Here is a 15,517-nt window from a genome sequence, read left to right on the forward strand (position 1 = left end):
AAACGTCCCATCAGAAACATAGTAGACCTCTTCAAAGAATGGGGTTTCCCTTCCTCTACTGTTGATTCCGCCTTCACCCACATCTCCTTCATTTCTTGGCCATCCACCTAACCCTATTTTCCCGCTGCCTTCCTGTTGGCGTCACCTACCACCCCATGAGCCTTTGCATCCAACACATTATTCTCTGTAAGTTACGGTATCTCCAGAGGGTTCCTACCACCAAACACATCTTAACCTTCCCTCCACTCTCCACTTTCTGCAGGGATTACTCCACCCGCAATTTCCTTGTCCATTTATTCCTCTCTACTATTCTCTTTCCCAGTACCTATCCTTACACCTGCCATTCACCTCCATCCGGGGCCGCAACACGGTCCTTCCAAATGAGACAATACTTCACGTGAAAACCACTGTAAAATGCGGGAGCACTTTGTCGAACAGCTCTGCTCTGCCCACCAAAAGCAGAACCTCCCAGTGGCTAAGAATTTTAATTTCCACTCCCTTTCCAACATGTCAAAATTTCTCCAGAACCATTCCAAAATCTAGCAATTCTTAAAAGTCCATTACTAAGGCTTCCACAATCTCTTCAACTACCTTTCTCGGTACCCTAGGATGTATTCCATCCGGCCTAGGTGACCTACCTATCTTCAGATTTTTCACCTTCAATAGAACCCCACCAGTCAGCACATCCTTACCTCTCCACCCCTCTCCGCTTTCCACAGGGATTGTTCCCTCCACTATTGCCTGGTCCACACATCCCACTCCACAGATCTCCCACCTGGCACTTATCCCTGCTACGCCAGTCCCAACACCTCCTCTCTTACCACGATTCAGGGCAGCAAACAGTCCTTCCAGGTGAGGCAACACTTCACTTGTGAGTCTGTTGGGGTCACCTATTGTATCTGGTGCTCCCGGTGCGGCCTCCTCTACATCGGCGAGACCCGACGCAGATTGGGGGACCGCTTCAATGAGCACCTCCGCTCTGTCCGCCACAACAGACAGGATCTCCCGGTTGCCACCCACTTCAACTCTGCTTCACATTCCCATTCGGATATGTCCATACATGGCCTCCTCTACTGCCATGATGAGGCCAAACTCAGTTTGGAAGAGCAACACCTCATATACCATCTGGGTAGTCTCCAGTCCCTTGGTACGAACATTGAATTCTCCAACTTCCGGTAATTCCTTCCCTCTCCCTTCCCCATTCCCAGTTTCACTCTGCCTCCTCCTCCAGCTGCCTTTCACCTCTCTTATGATTCTGCCTTCTTCTACTACCCATAGTGCTTTCCCCTTACATTCCTTCTTCACCTTTCCTGCCTATCCCCTCTCTGCTTCTCCTCCCCCACCCCTTGATCTTTTCTCTGATTGGTTTTTCACCTGGCACCTACCTGCCTTCTCCTTCCCACCCTCCCCCCACCTTCTTTATAGAGCCCCTGCCCCCTCCCTCTTCAGACCTGATGAAGGGTCTCAGCCTGAAACATTGACTGCCCGTTTCCACAGATGCTGCCCAACCTGCTGAGTTCCTCCAGCATGTTTGTACGTGTTGTTCAGATTTTTCAGTTTCCCAAGCACCTTATCCTGAGTAATAACAATGACACTCACCTGATACTCTTGAATTTCTAACGTGCAATGTTTTCCACAGTGAAGACTGATTCATCTGCCAATACTTTATACTCCTTTACTACCACTCCAACATCATTTTTCAGCAGTCCAATACCTGAAATAACTTCTTAAATCCTCTTTTATATTATTGGCTAGATAACCTTTACATTTATTTTTTTTCTCTCCATCTAGCTCTTTTTTCTGTTGCCTTCTTTTGCTTTTTAAAAGCTTCCCAATTCTCTAACTTCCCATTAATTTTTGCTCTATTATATGCTATCTCATTTGCTTTTACGCTTATCCTCCCTTTAGTATACTTCATCTAGCCTGTGCTTTCTGGATCACCCCCAGAAACTCCAGCGATTGCTATTCAGCCAATATACCTGCTAGTTTCTCCATCCAATCAGCTTCAGCTTTCTCATGCCTCTGTAATTTCATTTACTCATCTGTAATACTGATACATCTGACTTTATCAAATGTTAACCCTTTCATATTGCAAGGTGAATTCTATCATGCTATGATCACTAAGGAATCCTAAGGATTCCTTTACTTAAGCCTCCTAATCAAACCTGGTTCATTATACAATTCCCAATCCTGAACTGCCTTTCATTGAGTGGGCTAAAACACAAGCTGTCCTAAAAATCCATATTGTAGGCATTAAACAACTTCTCTCTCTTGGGGTCCAGCACCAATCTGTTTTTTCCCCCAATCTATCTGCATATTGAAATACTTTGTGACAATTCCAAGAATGAAGGAGTTAACATATGAGGAGCGTCTGGCAGCTTTGGGCCTGTACTCACTGGAATTGAGAAAAATGCATGAGGATCTCATTGAAACCTACCAAATGTTAAAAGGACTAGATAGAGTGGATGTGGAGAGGGTGTTTCCCATGGTTGGGGTATCCAGAACTAGAAGGCACAGCCTCAAATTGAGGGATGATCTTTTAGAACAGAAGTAAGGAGGAATTTTTTAGCCAAAGAGTGGTGAATCTGTGGAATACTCCATCACAGACTGCGGTTGAGGCCAAGTCCATGGGTATATTTAAAGCGGAAGTTGATAACTTTCTGATTGGTCAGGGCATCAAAGGATATGGTGAGAGGGCAGGTCTATGGGGTTGAATGGGATCCAGAATCAGCCATGCTGAAATGGCAGCAGTGGAGTCAATGGGCTGAATGGCCTAATTCTGCTCTTATGTCTTAGAGTCTTATGACTATTATAATATTGCCCTCTTTACATGCCATATCTATCTCCCATGTTAACTTATATTCCACATCCTGGTTACTGTTCGGAGACCTGTATATAACTCCATTCAGGGTTTTTTACCCTAGCTGTTTCTTATCTCCACCCACAAGGACTATGATCCTTTGTCACTTCTTCCTAAGGATTTAATTTCATTTTTTACCAACAGTGCCACACCGCACCACACTTTTTATCTACTTGCCTGTCCTTTCAATACAAGTTATATCCTTAGATATTAAGCTCCCAAATATGATTTTCTTTCAGCCACAACTGAAATAATGCCTACAGCATCAGACCTACCATTTTTAACTGTGCTACAAGTTCATCTATGTTATTCTGTATTCTGCATGCATTGCATTCAAATATAACACCTTCAATCCCGTATTCATCACCCATTTCGATTTTGCCCTCATGTTACATTTCAACTCATCATAGTGGCTACAACTATACCCTATCATTGACCCATCCTTCCTCACAGTATCACTATGCAATGCATGACTCCTCCAACTCCCCCATCCTCAGTCCTATCAGTCCAGTTCCCATACTCCTGCCAAATTAGATTAAAACCCTCCCAAACAGCTCTAACAAACCTACCCACAATGATATTAGTTCCTTTGGGGTTCAGATTTAAAGTGTCCTTTATGTACAGGTCATATCTTCCCCAGATGAAATCCCAATGATCTAGAAATCTGAAACCCTATCCCCTGCACCACTTCCTCAGCCACTCATTCATCTGTGCTGCCATCCTATTCCTGCCCTGATCAGCACATGGCACTGGCAGTAACCCAAAGATTACTAGCTTGGGGATTCTGCTCTTCAGCCTCATCCCTAACTTCTATACTCTGTTGCCCGCACTTGCCCTGATGCCATGAGACCTCCTGGGCTATAAGCCAACATTATAGTCTATCACAACTAATCCCTCCATGCTGTCACCTCTGTGCTACCACAGGATGGAGGAGGCTGACTCTCAACAAGGAATAATTTTGAGGGCATAACCACGTTAAGCATATCTACAGCAAATTTACATGTAACACCAGATAGAGTGTTAAAGCAAATTGTGCAGAGCATGCAGAGGGTCTGGAGAGAGAGATGGATAGGTTAAGTAAGTGAGCATGGGTCTGTCAGAAGGTGTACAATGTTGGTAAATTTGAGGTCATCCACTTTGGGAGGAATAATCAATCAGATTATTATTTAAATGGTGATCGATTGCAGCAACGTGTTGTGCAGAGGGACTTGGGAGTGCTGGTGCATGAATCGTAAAAGGTTGGTTTGCAGGAGAAACAGATTATCAAGAAGGGAAGTGGAAAGTTAGCTTTCATTGTGAACAGTATTGCATTTAAGAGCAGGTGGGTTATGCTGCAGCTGTATAGGGTGCAGGTGAGGCCACTCCTGTGTACAGTTCTGGTTCCCTTGAGCAAAGGTATACTGGCATTGCAGGTGATGCAGGTGAGGTTCCAGAGATGAGTGGGGTTAGCCTATGAAGAGAGACTGAGTCACTGGTGACTATATTGAATAGAATTTAGAAAAATAGCAGGAGATCCTATAGAAACATGAAATTATAAATGAAATCGATAAGATGGAGGCAGGAAAGTTATTTCCAATGGTATTCTTAAATCAATATGTAGCTAATGCAACAAAGGGGAGGGGCTGTACTGGACCTGGCATCAGCTAATGGGCTTAACCAGGTAACCGACCTTTCAGTGGGTGAAGAGTGACCACAACTCTTAAAGCTTTAAGATAGCTATAGATAATTATGGGCCTTGCAGAAGAATATTAAATTGGAGCAGGGCAAATTATGATAGCATTAGCCAGGAACTAGGGAACATTCACTGGGAGCAATTGTTTAGAGGGAAGTCCACAGCTGAAATGCGGAGGGTGTTTAAAGACCAATTGCACAGAGGACAGGATGGATATGTTCCAGTCAGAAGGAAGGACAAGGCTGGCAAGGTAAGAGAACTATGGATGTCAACAGAGGTGATGAACTTAGTCTAGAAGAAAAAAGGAAAAATATATAAATCTTAGGAAGCTAGATGAAACAGAGTCCTTGAGGATTATAAAAAAGCCAGAAAAGAACTCAAGAAGAGAATCAGGAAAGCCTCGGGGGTCATGAAAATTCCTCGGAAAGTAGGATTAAAGAGAATTCCAAGGCATTCTATATATATCTCAAGAGCAAGCTGATAACTAGAGAGAGAATAGGTTCAGTCCAGGATAAAGGAAGGCAAGGAAATTTATTTGGATGTGGAGGATGCGGATGAGGTCCTTAGTGAGTACAATACGTCAGTATTTAACAAGGAGAAGGACGTGGAGGATAGGAGGATCAGGGCTAAGTGTGTTGATATGATAGAGCATTTCGAGGAAAAGGATGAGGTAATGCTAGCTCTCTTAAAGAACATTAACGTGTACGTTCCCAGGGCTTGATGGGATATAACCCAGGTTATTGAGAGAGGTAAAATAAGATATTAGTGAGACCTTGACCAATATCTTTCTGTTCCTGTCCAGCCACAGGCAAGGTCCCAGAAGACTTGTGAATAACTAACATTGTTCCATTATTCAGGAAGGGAACCAGGGCTAATCCTGAAAATGATAGATCAATGAGTCTCACTTCAGTAGCAGGAAAGTTACTGGAGAGATTTCTTAGGGATAGGATTTATGAGCATTTGGAAAACCGTGACCTAATTAGGGAGAGCCAGCATGGCTTTGTGTAGGATAAGTCATGCTTGATGAAGCTAGACCTGTGGATGTTGTTTACATGGATTTTAGGAAGGTGTTTAACAAGGTTCCTCATGGGAGGCTCATCCAGAAGATTAAGATGCATGGGATCATGGTGAATTGGTCATTTGGCTTATCCATAGAAGGCAGAGGGTATTGCTCGAAGGGAATTATTCTAGCTGGAGGTCTGTCATTAGTGATGTCCTGCAGAGGTCTGTATTGGGACCTCTGCTGTTTGTCATGTATATAAATAACTTGGATGAAAATGTAGTTGGGCAGGTTAGTAAGTTTGCAGATGACACGAAGATTGGGGGTGTTGTGGATAGTGTAGAAAATTGGCAAAGAATACAATGCAATATAGATCATTTGCAGATATGAGCAGAGAAATAACAGATGGAGTTTCACCCAGATAAATGTGAAGTGTTGCACTTTGGGAGATCAAATCTGAAGAGTCAGTACACTGTTAAGGGCTAGATCCTGAACAGTATTGATGAACAGAGGGATCCTGGAATCCAAGCTCATAGCTCCCTGAAAGTGACTACACGGGTTGGTAAGGTGGTAAAGAAGACTTATGGAATGCTTGCCTTGGTTAGTCAGGGCATTGAATTCTATAGTCGGGAAGTTATGTTACAGCTTTATAAAACTCTAGTTAGACTGCACTTGGAAAATTGCATACAGCTCTAGCCACCCCATTATAGAAAGGGTGCCGAGGGCTTGGAGAGGATGCACAAGAGGTTTACCAGAATATTGTCTACATTAGAGATTGAACAAACTTGGGTATGATTTCTATGGAGTGGCAGAGGCTGATGGAAAATGTGATAGAGGTCTGTAAGATTTTGAGAGGCATAGATAGCCAGACAATATCTTTTTCCAAGGGCTGATATGTCTAATAGCACTTAAGGTGAGAGGAGTAATTTCAAAGGACATGTGAGGGGCAAATGATTTGGTTTACAGAGAGTGGTGAATGCCTGGAATGCACTGCCTGGGGTGGTGGTAGAGGCAGAAACATTAGAGACTTTAAGAGACATTTAGACAGACAAATGAACATGAGGAATATGGAAGGATATGGACATCATCCATATAGATAATGTAGGCTGAAGAGGTTAGCTTAATTAGATATTTAATTATTAATTTAATTGGTTTGGCACAACATTGTAGGCCGAAGGATTTGTTCTTGTACTGTATTGTTCTATATTCCATGTTCTAAGGTAAGTGAGACTATAGCTAGGGAACAGGTCCTCAAATTTGAGGTAATAGATTTGGGAGAGAATTGAGAGGAAAATGCTTTTCCGAGAGAGTAGTAAATCTGTCACATTCCCTACCCAGAGAAGCAGTAGGAGCTATCTCATTAAATATATTTAAGGCACATATTTAAATATATTAAATATATTTAAGACTTTTGCATAGCCAGGGAATTGGTGGACATGACCTTGACGAATACCAGAGCAGCACAATGGGACAGATTGCCTATTCCTCCTCCCATTCCTTATGTTCTTTATGATCCAAGGAATTGTTTGACTACTCTGTGGACAGCTGCACCAATTTAGACACTGACCCCAGATCCCAGATTATGTGAATATGACTTTGCAAGGATGATTAGGCTGGGAGTGATGGTACATAGAAACATAGAAAACCTACAGCGCAATACAGGCCCTTCAGCCCAGAATGCTGTGCTGAACATGTACTTACTTAGAAATTAACTAAGGTACTCATAGCCTTCTATTTTTCTAAGCTCCATGCACCTATCCAGGCGTCCCTAAAAAGACCCTATCATATCCGCCTCCACCACCATCACCAGCAATCCATTCCACGCACTCACCACTCTCCGTGTAAAAAACTTACCCCAGACATCTCCTCTGTACCTACTTCCAACCACCTTAAAACTGTGCCCTCTCGTCCCAGCCATCTCCTCAAATTAGCCTTACAGAACCTGAATTCAGTGCCCGGATCAATGCTCAGCAATCTATCCACTTTTATTCTTCCTTTTATCAAAGTGACAATTGTTGTACTGCTGAGCTGCTTGCTTGGTCACATCAGAGTTCATTAAAATCCTCATGAAAATAGACTTCAGGGAATTTATTCTCCTCTGAAGGACATCGGTGAACCAGATGGGGATTTTACAATAATTGGTAGTTTTGCTATCCTCATTACTATTGACTAGTTTTTCTAGCAGTTCCAGATTTTTCAATGAATTTAGTGTGCACAGTTGCTTTGAATGGATGGGAATGCAAACCTTTGGACTGTTAATCCAGTTCCCTGGGCTACACAATGGCACAACTGGCGGAACCGTTGCTTTACTGTACCAAAGGTATAGGTTTATTTATCACGTGTACATGGAAACACACAGGGAAATGTGTCATTTGCGTAAACAATCTACGCACCCGAGGGAGTGCTGGGATCAGCCTGCAATTAATCAATTAATGCAATTGATTGAACATAGCCTGGGATTAATATAGGATTAGTATATGGGCATTGATGGCTGGTGAAGATTCAATGGATCAAAGGGTTTGTTTCTCTGCTGTATCTCTCTGTGACTCTAGGTTACAAAACAGGTAACTTGACCACTGCATCACTATCATAACTGCATCAGCAATAAATACAGGAAGTCACAAAGGTGGCCACAGTCAGGGATTTCAGCCTGTGTGGGATCAAAGGCGGTTCAGGTCATTGTCAGGCTGTGTGAAGTAGACCTAGCCACCATTGTAAGCAAAGCAATGAGCCCAGTGTGTCACTGAGAATTAGTTCCTAGCTGAAGTGTCGTGGCACTCGGGAAATAAGTGTGAATTTTATTTAACCAGAATATTTTCAGACATGCCCAGGGTTTGAACAATCCCATATTTTCAGTAGCCAGATTTTAGACATCCAGTTTTGAATGCTACGGTTATTTTAAAATCCAAAACTTTGTCTGTTTCCATTTCTTTCTCACAATATGTTAACCATAATATTTAATATTAAATAATGCAGCCAGAGTCATGGGATATCAATACAAGAGATTTAGATTCCTTTATTATCATAGTAACGCTTGTCATTATACTCACTATGTTATAATGAGCAATATTAAAGAAATGAATGTCACATACAGTATAGTCAACGAGAAACATCTGCTGACATGTATAACTGCTAAAGTTTGTTGCTAGCCATTGATACAGTTCTTACTCTGAACATCAAATATGTACCTTCAGGACCAATGGAACTTGCTCAACACTCTCCCATCCTGCTCTGCTCTTTTGAAGTAGGTATAAAGCAAAAGCATTTACGTCATACTTCACTTTTCAAAAAGAAAAGCTTCAGTTTGTAATAAAGAATTCATAAGTCTGTGGGTGATAAAAACAGCTGCAGCTCTTTGCAATATCCTGGGCTGGAGTAGGGAAGAGGGAAGTAGCCTCTAGCAATGTGCCAATCAAGGCTCAAACTGGTACTTGGGACATTTGAAGGAAGAAAATATCATAATGAACCATAGATGACTTTTTTTGCATTCCATCATTAAATTTAAAGCTGTTTTTTATTTCAAAAGGAAAATCTAATATTAATTCAAGTTTAGAGACATTTAGAATCTATTTTTCTGTGACTGGTAAAATCTGAGAATGTATTGTTCTGGTTTGCTTTTTCATGACTAGGGGTCTGTGTGTCTCCATATGCAGGATAATATTGCCTGGAGCAGAATATTTTCCTCTTCAGAACACGATGTAATGCTTTTTATTTCTGAGCTTGTTCTTGACCCTAATGGCTAATTGCCATTATTTTAGTCATATAAAACTAGATCCTATCCAATTTCCAATTGTTCAGCTGTCTGAAAAAGATAACTCAAATTGTGCTAAATTATACACACTTAAGTATGACCAACTTTCCCTTTTGCTCACTATCCTGGTGTCTCTTACATTCAGGTCCAGAAAATCTCAGGTAGGCCTGTTTTTCAGTCAGGGGCCGCACCCATACAGGTACATTCTTCAGCCAGAGGTGATATATCAACGCCAGCAACAGGATTCTAATAATTCCATAGCAACACAAACAACATGCAGGAGGAGCTCAGTAAGTCAGGCAGCACTATGCAGAGGAATCATTCCATTTGCAGTAATTCTTTCTCCCCTCCCAGGTGATAACCGATGAACCAACCACAGCCCAGAGAGCAAAAAGTGTTGGAAGAACTCTGCGGGCCAAGCAGCATCTGTGAAGTCAAATGTTTGTACAACATTTCAGATCAAGATCCTGCATCAAAATTGACCCAAAATGTTGCCCAAGCTCTTGGCCCCACAAATGCTGCTTGACCTGCAGTTCTTTTTCTTTGCTCAAGATTCTAGCATCAGTAGCCTCCTGTGTCTTCATTCTAGAGTCCAAAGGGTTCTGATGAAGGGTCTATTTATTTGCTTCCATAGTTGCTGCCTGACCTGCTGAGCTTTGTCAGTATTTTGTATGTGTTGTGTGCCTTGGTTTCCAACATCTCTTGTGCTTGTGAGTTTGTTGATGAGGGCAGGGCAGTAAAAGTGGTTTAGGAAGAGTTCAGTAAAGCCTTTGATAAGGTTCCACATTGTAGGCAGCTCTAGAAGGTGAGATCACATGGAATCGAGGGAAATCTAGCTAAATGGATACACAATTTGCTTGATTCAAGATTCAACTCAGCACCTTTGTCAATCCGAATGAAGTCTATTAAGCCATTGGGGAAGTCAAATCATTGAATAACTGCATCTGCACGTTGAATGGAATAATTCCTTGCTGTCAGCTGACCAAGTATTAAGGAACCACTTGACTTGATTTTAACACCTAGAAATGCCACAATATCAACTGTATACACATCAGCGAGCAGCATTGATGAGCCATCATTAGTATCAAGAAGGAGGCATTTATTATTAAGGACCTTCATCTCTGGGACACGCCCTCTTCTCATTACTACCGTCAAAGAGGAGGTACAGGAGCAATGTTTTAGGAACAGCTTCTTCTCCTTGGCCATCAGAATTCTGAATAGTTCATGAACTCATGAACACCTCATCACTATTCCTCTTTTCCATTTTTATTTATTTTTATTGTAACTTACTATCATTTTCCATGTTTTGCCCTGTGCTGCTGCCTCAAATCAAAATATTACAGAACACATAAGAGTTATTCTGGAGCTTATTCTGATTCTGAATGCAGTAGGTTATGACTGACCATCCATTAAAAGCTGATAGCAGGTGTATGGAAGAATCATGTTTATTTATTTATTTATTATTGAAATACTGCGTGGAATAGACCATTTCTGCCCTTTCAACTGTGACACCCAACAGCTCCTCCTTTAACCCTAGCCTAATCATGGGACAATTTACAATGACCGATTACCCTACCAACCAGGATATCATCGAACTGTGGGAGGAAACCAGAGAACCCGAAGGAAACCTGTGCGGTTACGAGGAGGACATACGGACTCCTTACAGACAGCAGTGAGAATGGAGCGCAGGTCAATGGTACCACAAAGCACTGTGCTAACCACTACACTACCGTGATTTGGGAAAGGCGGAAGATTTTCTTATAGGGTACACATCTGTTCCTCTTGGTATATAGGAAAATAAAATTAAGAAATAAATATTAAAATTCTCTGCAGGCCCTGGTAACCATCTCGGCCAGGCTTTGTCTTGTGGGAAACTACTGCTCATTTGCTAAATAATAAATTTTGTAAGAAAATATACTTAAAACCAAGGTCAACAACTTATAAATTTCATGGAAAATTACCTCTAATATGGAATGTCATTAACAATTTACGTAAGTAATAAAGAAAGCAAGTTTTGAACTAGTTATCATAAATCGTATTGCATCCTTCTTTGAGATAGAGAAATGGGTAATTTCTCTGCAGGAGATAAAATAATCACATCATCCACTTCCATCCACCAGGAATTGTCCGCTTTGTGCAAAGATTTGCTGTATTAATGTACAGTGGGCTTTAGGGCATCCATGGGGAAATTATACATTGAACTTTATAATTATCCTTTCAGAAATTCCCAGTTTTCATTTTTTTTTACCAATTCAGAGAAAAATTAAAAACAAAAGCACAGAACTTCAAGTGCTGGTCAGACATCTATGGAGAAGAGGAGGAGTTGCCATTTCAGGTTAATGACCTGTCATCTCCTGTAAAATTAGCAATCCGACGGAGGTACGTACAATGATGAGGGGAACAGGTAGTGGGGTTGTCAAAAGTGAGGAGCTTTAGATGAGAACTAGGAGGCTTGGAGTAGATCTGAGAGAGAATGTTTTCACACAGAGGGTGAAATGTGCTGTCTGAGGAAGTGGTAATGACAGATATTCTCATAGTATTTAATAAACGTCTGGACAAGTATTGAATTGTAAGAGATAAAAGGTCATGAACCTGAACTGGGTAAACAGGGTAAGTGTAGGCCAACACAGAGGACAGTATGGACATAGTGGGTCTGTGCCAAATAATTCAATAACTCAAATAAAAATAAACTGCTCAGTTTAATGCTTAAAGAATAAAATTCCTTTCATTAGTCAAGATGTTCTAAAATATATTTAATCAGCCAAGCCTTTGATAAACAATTAAAAAATGGAAATTTGCCCCTTTTATTTTTATTTTGTTTAATTTGGTTGCGCTATTTTCTACAAATTACCTTGATACACTCTTGTTGACTATGAATTTGCCTTTAAAAAAATCACAAGGACGAACAAGCAGATCGATAGAAATTTTCTTTCTATAGGTGATATAAAATCTTAGGATCCCTACATTTTGAACAAACTGATATTGCCTGCGACACACTAAGAATGGTTATCAGCAAGCAAGCGTGAATAACATATAAAAAGAAAAAGAAAAAGCCCTTCCCAATCCATTTCCTCAGCTGTGGCTGATCTGGTCTAAAGCTGAGATCTCACAGGCAAAAAAAAAATCTGTTCCAGCACACTACATCCCCAAGTCTCTTACTGTCCTTCATTAATCTGTTGAAGCTGAGTTTAACTCTCCAGGGAGAAAGCACAACAACCAAATGTTATTTATCACTGCCGGTCCACCTAATCTGTGAATATATTTTGCCGCAACAATTAAACACATCTTCCATCTTTTTCAATGTTCAGCTAGAAACTGTTCCAAATATTGTTACATTTATTTAATGGGGAGGGCAGAATAAGAAGGCAAGCATTTAGAAGCAATAACTGTTCTCCCCAGGAAAGCCTCGATTCACAGAGCTTAGAAAATAAATGGGATTCTTGAGGTGAATCTCATGCAGAGAGAGGAGATGTGAGCAGAATACTAACATCTCCTCACTGACAGATAACATGCTGCCTAATTATCACATCCTCAACAAAGCGAATAGCAGATGAAATGCTTGCTCCCTGCAAGGGCTTGCTGACATCATTCCTTAAAGTACGTGGAGTAGATGCTTTTATCTCTGAGTGTCGCTGGAAAACCTGGACAGATGCTGTTTGAGGATGTGTGGTATTATTCAGAATATAAAGGTGAGGAGGGGGTGACGACAGAGGTAGGAGCTGCGCTAGATTAGAGGAGAGATGCCACATGACAATCAAAATAATTTGATGCAATATATCCATAGCAACATAATCAGCGTGGAAAAAATTAATTATTGATCCAATCTTAAATACCAAAGATTTTCCTTTCTACATATGTCAAATGCTTATAAAACTGAGGTGTTGGTGTTCTAGAAATAGAAAAAAATCATTCACAGTGCAGTTGGAACATGCACATGTCCCACATTAGATACTGGAATGTAACAACATTCCAATTAGCAGGTTTAATGATTTTTTTCCCTAGTTTTCTCCTCTTCCTTGCTTGCTGTTTTTAACCTTATGGACAGGATTTCATTGTAAGAACCCTGGCTAGTGAACACTTTTCTGACAGTGTTTACTGGCTGGCTGTTTGACTGTGGAAGTCAGCACATTAAGGTTTAATCTTGATGCCATGGTGCACAAATGCACATCTTCCAGCAGAGCTTAACAGCAATGTTTGGGATTGACTACCTTGGTTCATTATTTTATTGGAGCAACTGCAGCAAGTTATTGTCTCCAATTGAGATTAGTTAATTGCCTCAGAGTGAAGATCAAATTTGGAACCTTTCACACAGAATCACTGACAGGATACCAACTTTATTCACCAAGGCACTGGAAAGATTTCTTTATAAGTTGTAATATATTGGTTCATCAGGAAATTGGCAGGTAAAAGTTAAGGGTTTCTATTAAATATTTAAAGAGGAACACATGAGCCTTTAATTTCCTGTAAGGCAGTTTGCAAACAATGCCACTGACAATGAAAGCTGGGAAATGTTAGCTTCCAGCTACCAACCAATGGCGAAGGCTCAAGCAAATAAATTAAAATGCAGGACAAAAGATAATTTAGTTTTGCATCACAGAATTTCAACTGATGATGTTATGAGATTAACTATCTAATTTCCTGCAGGGATATGACACTAAGAGTTGATCAATGTAAGAAATGCCAGGAATAGATCCGACATTTTCCTGAGCAGGCTCCGCTGTCCAATGAGGTAATAGCTGATTCTCTACGTAATCCCATTCAATTTCCACATCTTCCTTTTCCTTAATATTCAGAGATCTACATCAAACATGGAAATATCAAGTACAGGAGTTCTTCAGCCAATTTGGGCTAATGGCCACAAGCCATCCCAATGAATCCCAAAAGTTTGGGTTCAATCTGACACCCAGAAGACATGATGCCAGCAACAACAAACATCAATTCCAATATACCAATGCTTTCTGGAAGCATCAGAAATTTTAGGCTTTTCTTCTTTAGATGCAGAGACAAAATCCACAAACAGTACTCTCACAGGACCTCAATGGTATTCATATACATGGAGTCATAGAAAGGTACAGCACAAAACAGGCCTTTTAGCCTGTGGTGAACTACATATACCTGTCTGGACACGCCCCCTGCTGACTGCTCCTGTGGCTCCTCCCACAGACCCCTGTATAAATGTGATCAAGGCCTGAGCACGGCCCTCAGTCTCCAGGATGTAGTATGGTGGTCACTCACTGCTTGTACCTTCTTCCAGTCAATAAAAGGCGATATCTCACCTTACATCTCAGAGTGAGTTATTGATGGTGCATCACAGCCCATCTATTCCATGCTGAACTATTTAACCTGTCTATTCACATCAACTTGAACATGGACCATAGGCTGCTATACCCCTACCAATTGTGTACCTATCCAGACATCTCTTAAACATTAAAATCAAGCTCACACTGGCAACTCATTCCACACTCTCACAATTCTCTGAGTGAAGAAGCTTCCCCTAATTCTCCACTTAAACTCTTCACCTTTCACCTTCCAAGTATAACTCCAGTTGTAGTTGGTTACAACCACAACTCTAGTTGTAGTCCCACCCAACCTCAGTAGAACAAGCCTGCTTACATTTACCCTGCCTATGCCCCTCATAACTTTGTATACCTCTATCAAATCCCCACTCAATCTTTTATGTTGCAATGAATAAAGTCCTAACCTATTCAATCTTTCCTTATAACCAAGGTCCTCCAGTTCTGGCAACATCCTTGTAAATTTTCTCTGTACTCTTTCAATCTTATTTACACCTCTCCTGTAGGTAGGTGACCAAAACTGCACACAGTACACCAAATTAGGCCTCTCCGATGTCTTATACAACTTCAACATAACATCCCATCTCATGTACTCAGTACGTTGATCTATGAAGGTCCATGTGCCAAAAGCTTCCTTTACTTGTGCCACCAGTTTCAAAGAATTATGGGCCTGTATGCCCAGATCACTTGGTTCTACTGCACACCTCAGTGCCCTACCTGGTTGGCCCTACCAAAGTCGAGCACCTTGCACTTGTCGGCACTAAGTTCCCTCTGCCATTTTTCAGCCCATTTTTCCATCTGGTCCAGATCTCACTGCAAGCTCTAATAGTCTTCCTCTACATCCCCAATCTTGGCGTCATCCGCAAATTTGCTGATCCAGTTAACCATATTTTCAACCAGATTATTGATATAGATGGCAGACAACAAAGGATCCAGCACC

The sequence above is a fragment of the Hypanus sabinus genome, chromosome 2 (assembly GCF_030144855.1).
Source record: "Hypanus sabinus isolate sHypSab1 chromosome 2, sHypSab1.hap1, whole genome shotgun sequence".
Classification (NCBI taxonomy): domain Eukaryota; kingdom Metazoa; phylum Chordata; class Chondrichthyes; order Myliobatiformes; family Dasyatidae; genus Hypanus; species Hypanus sabinus.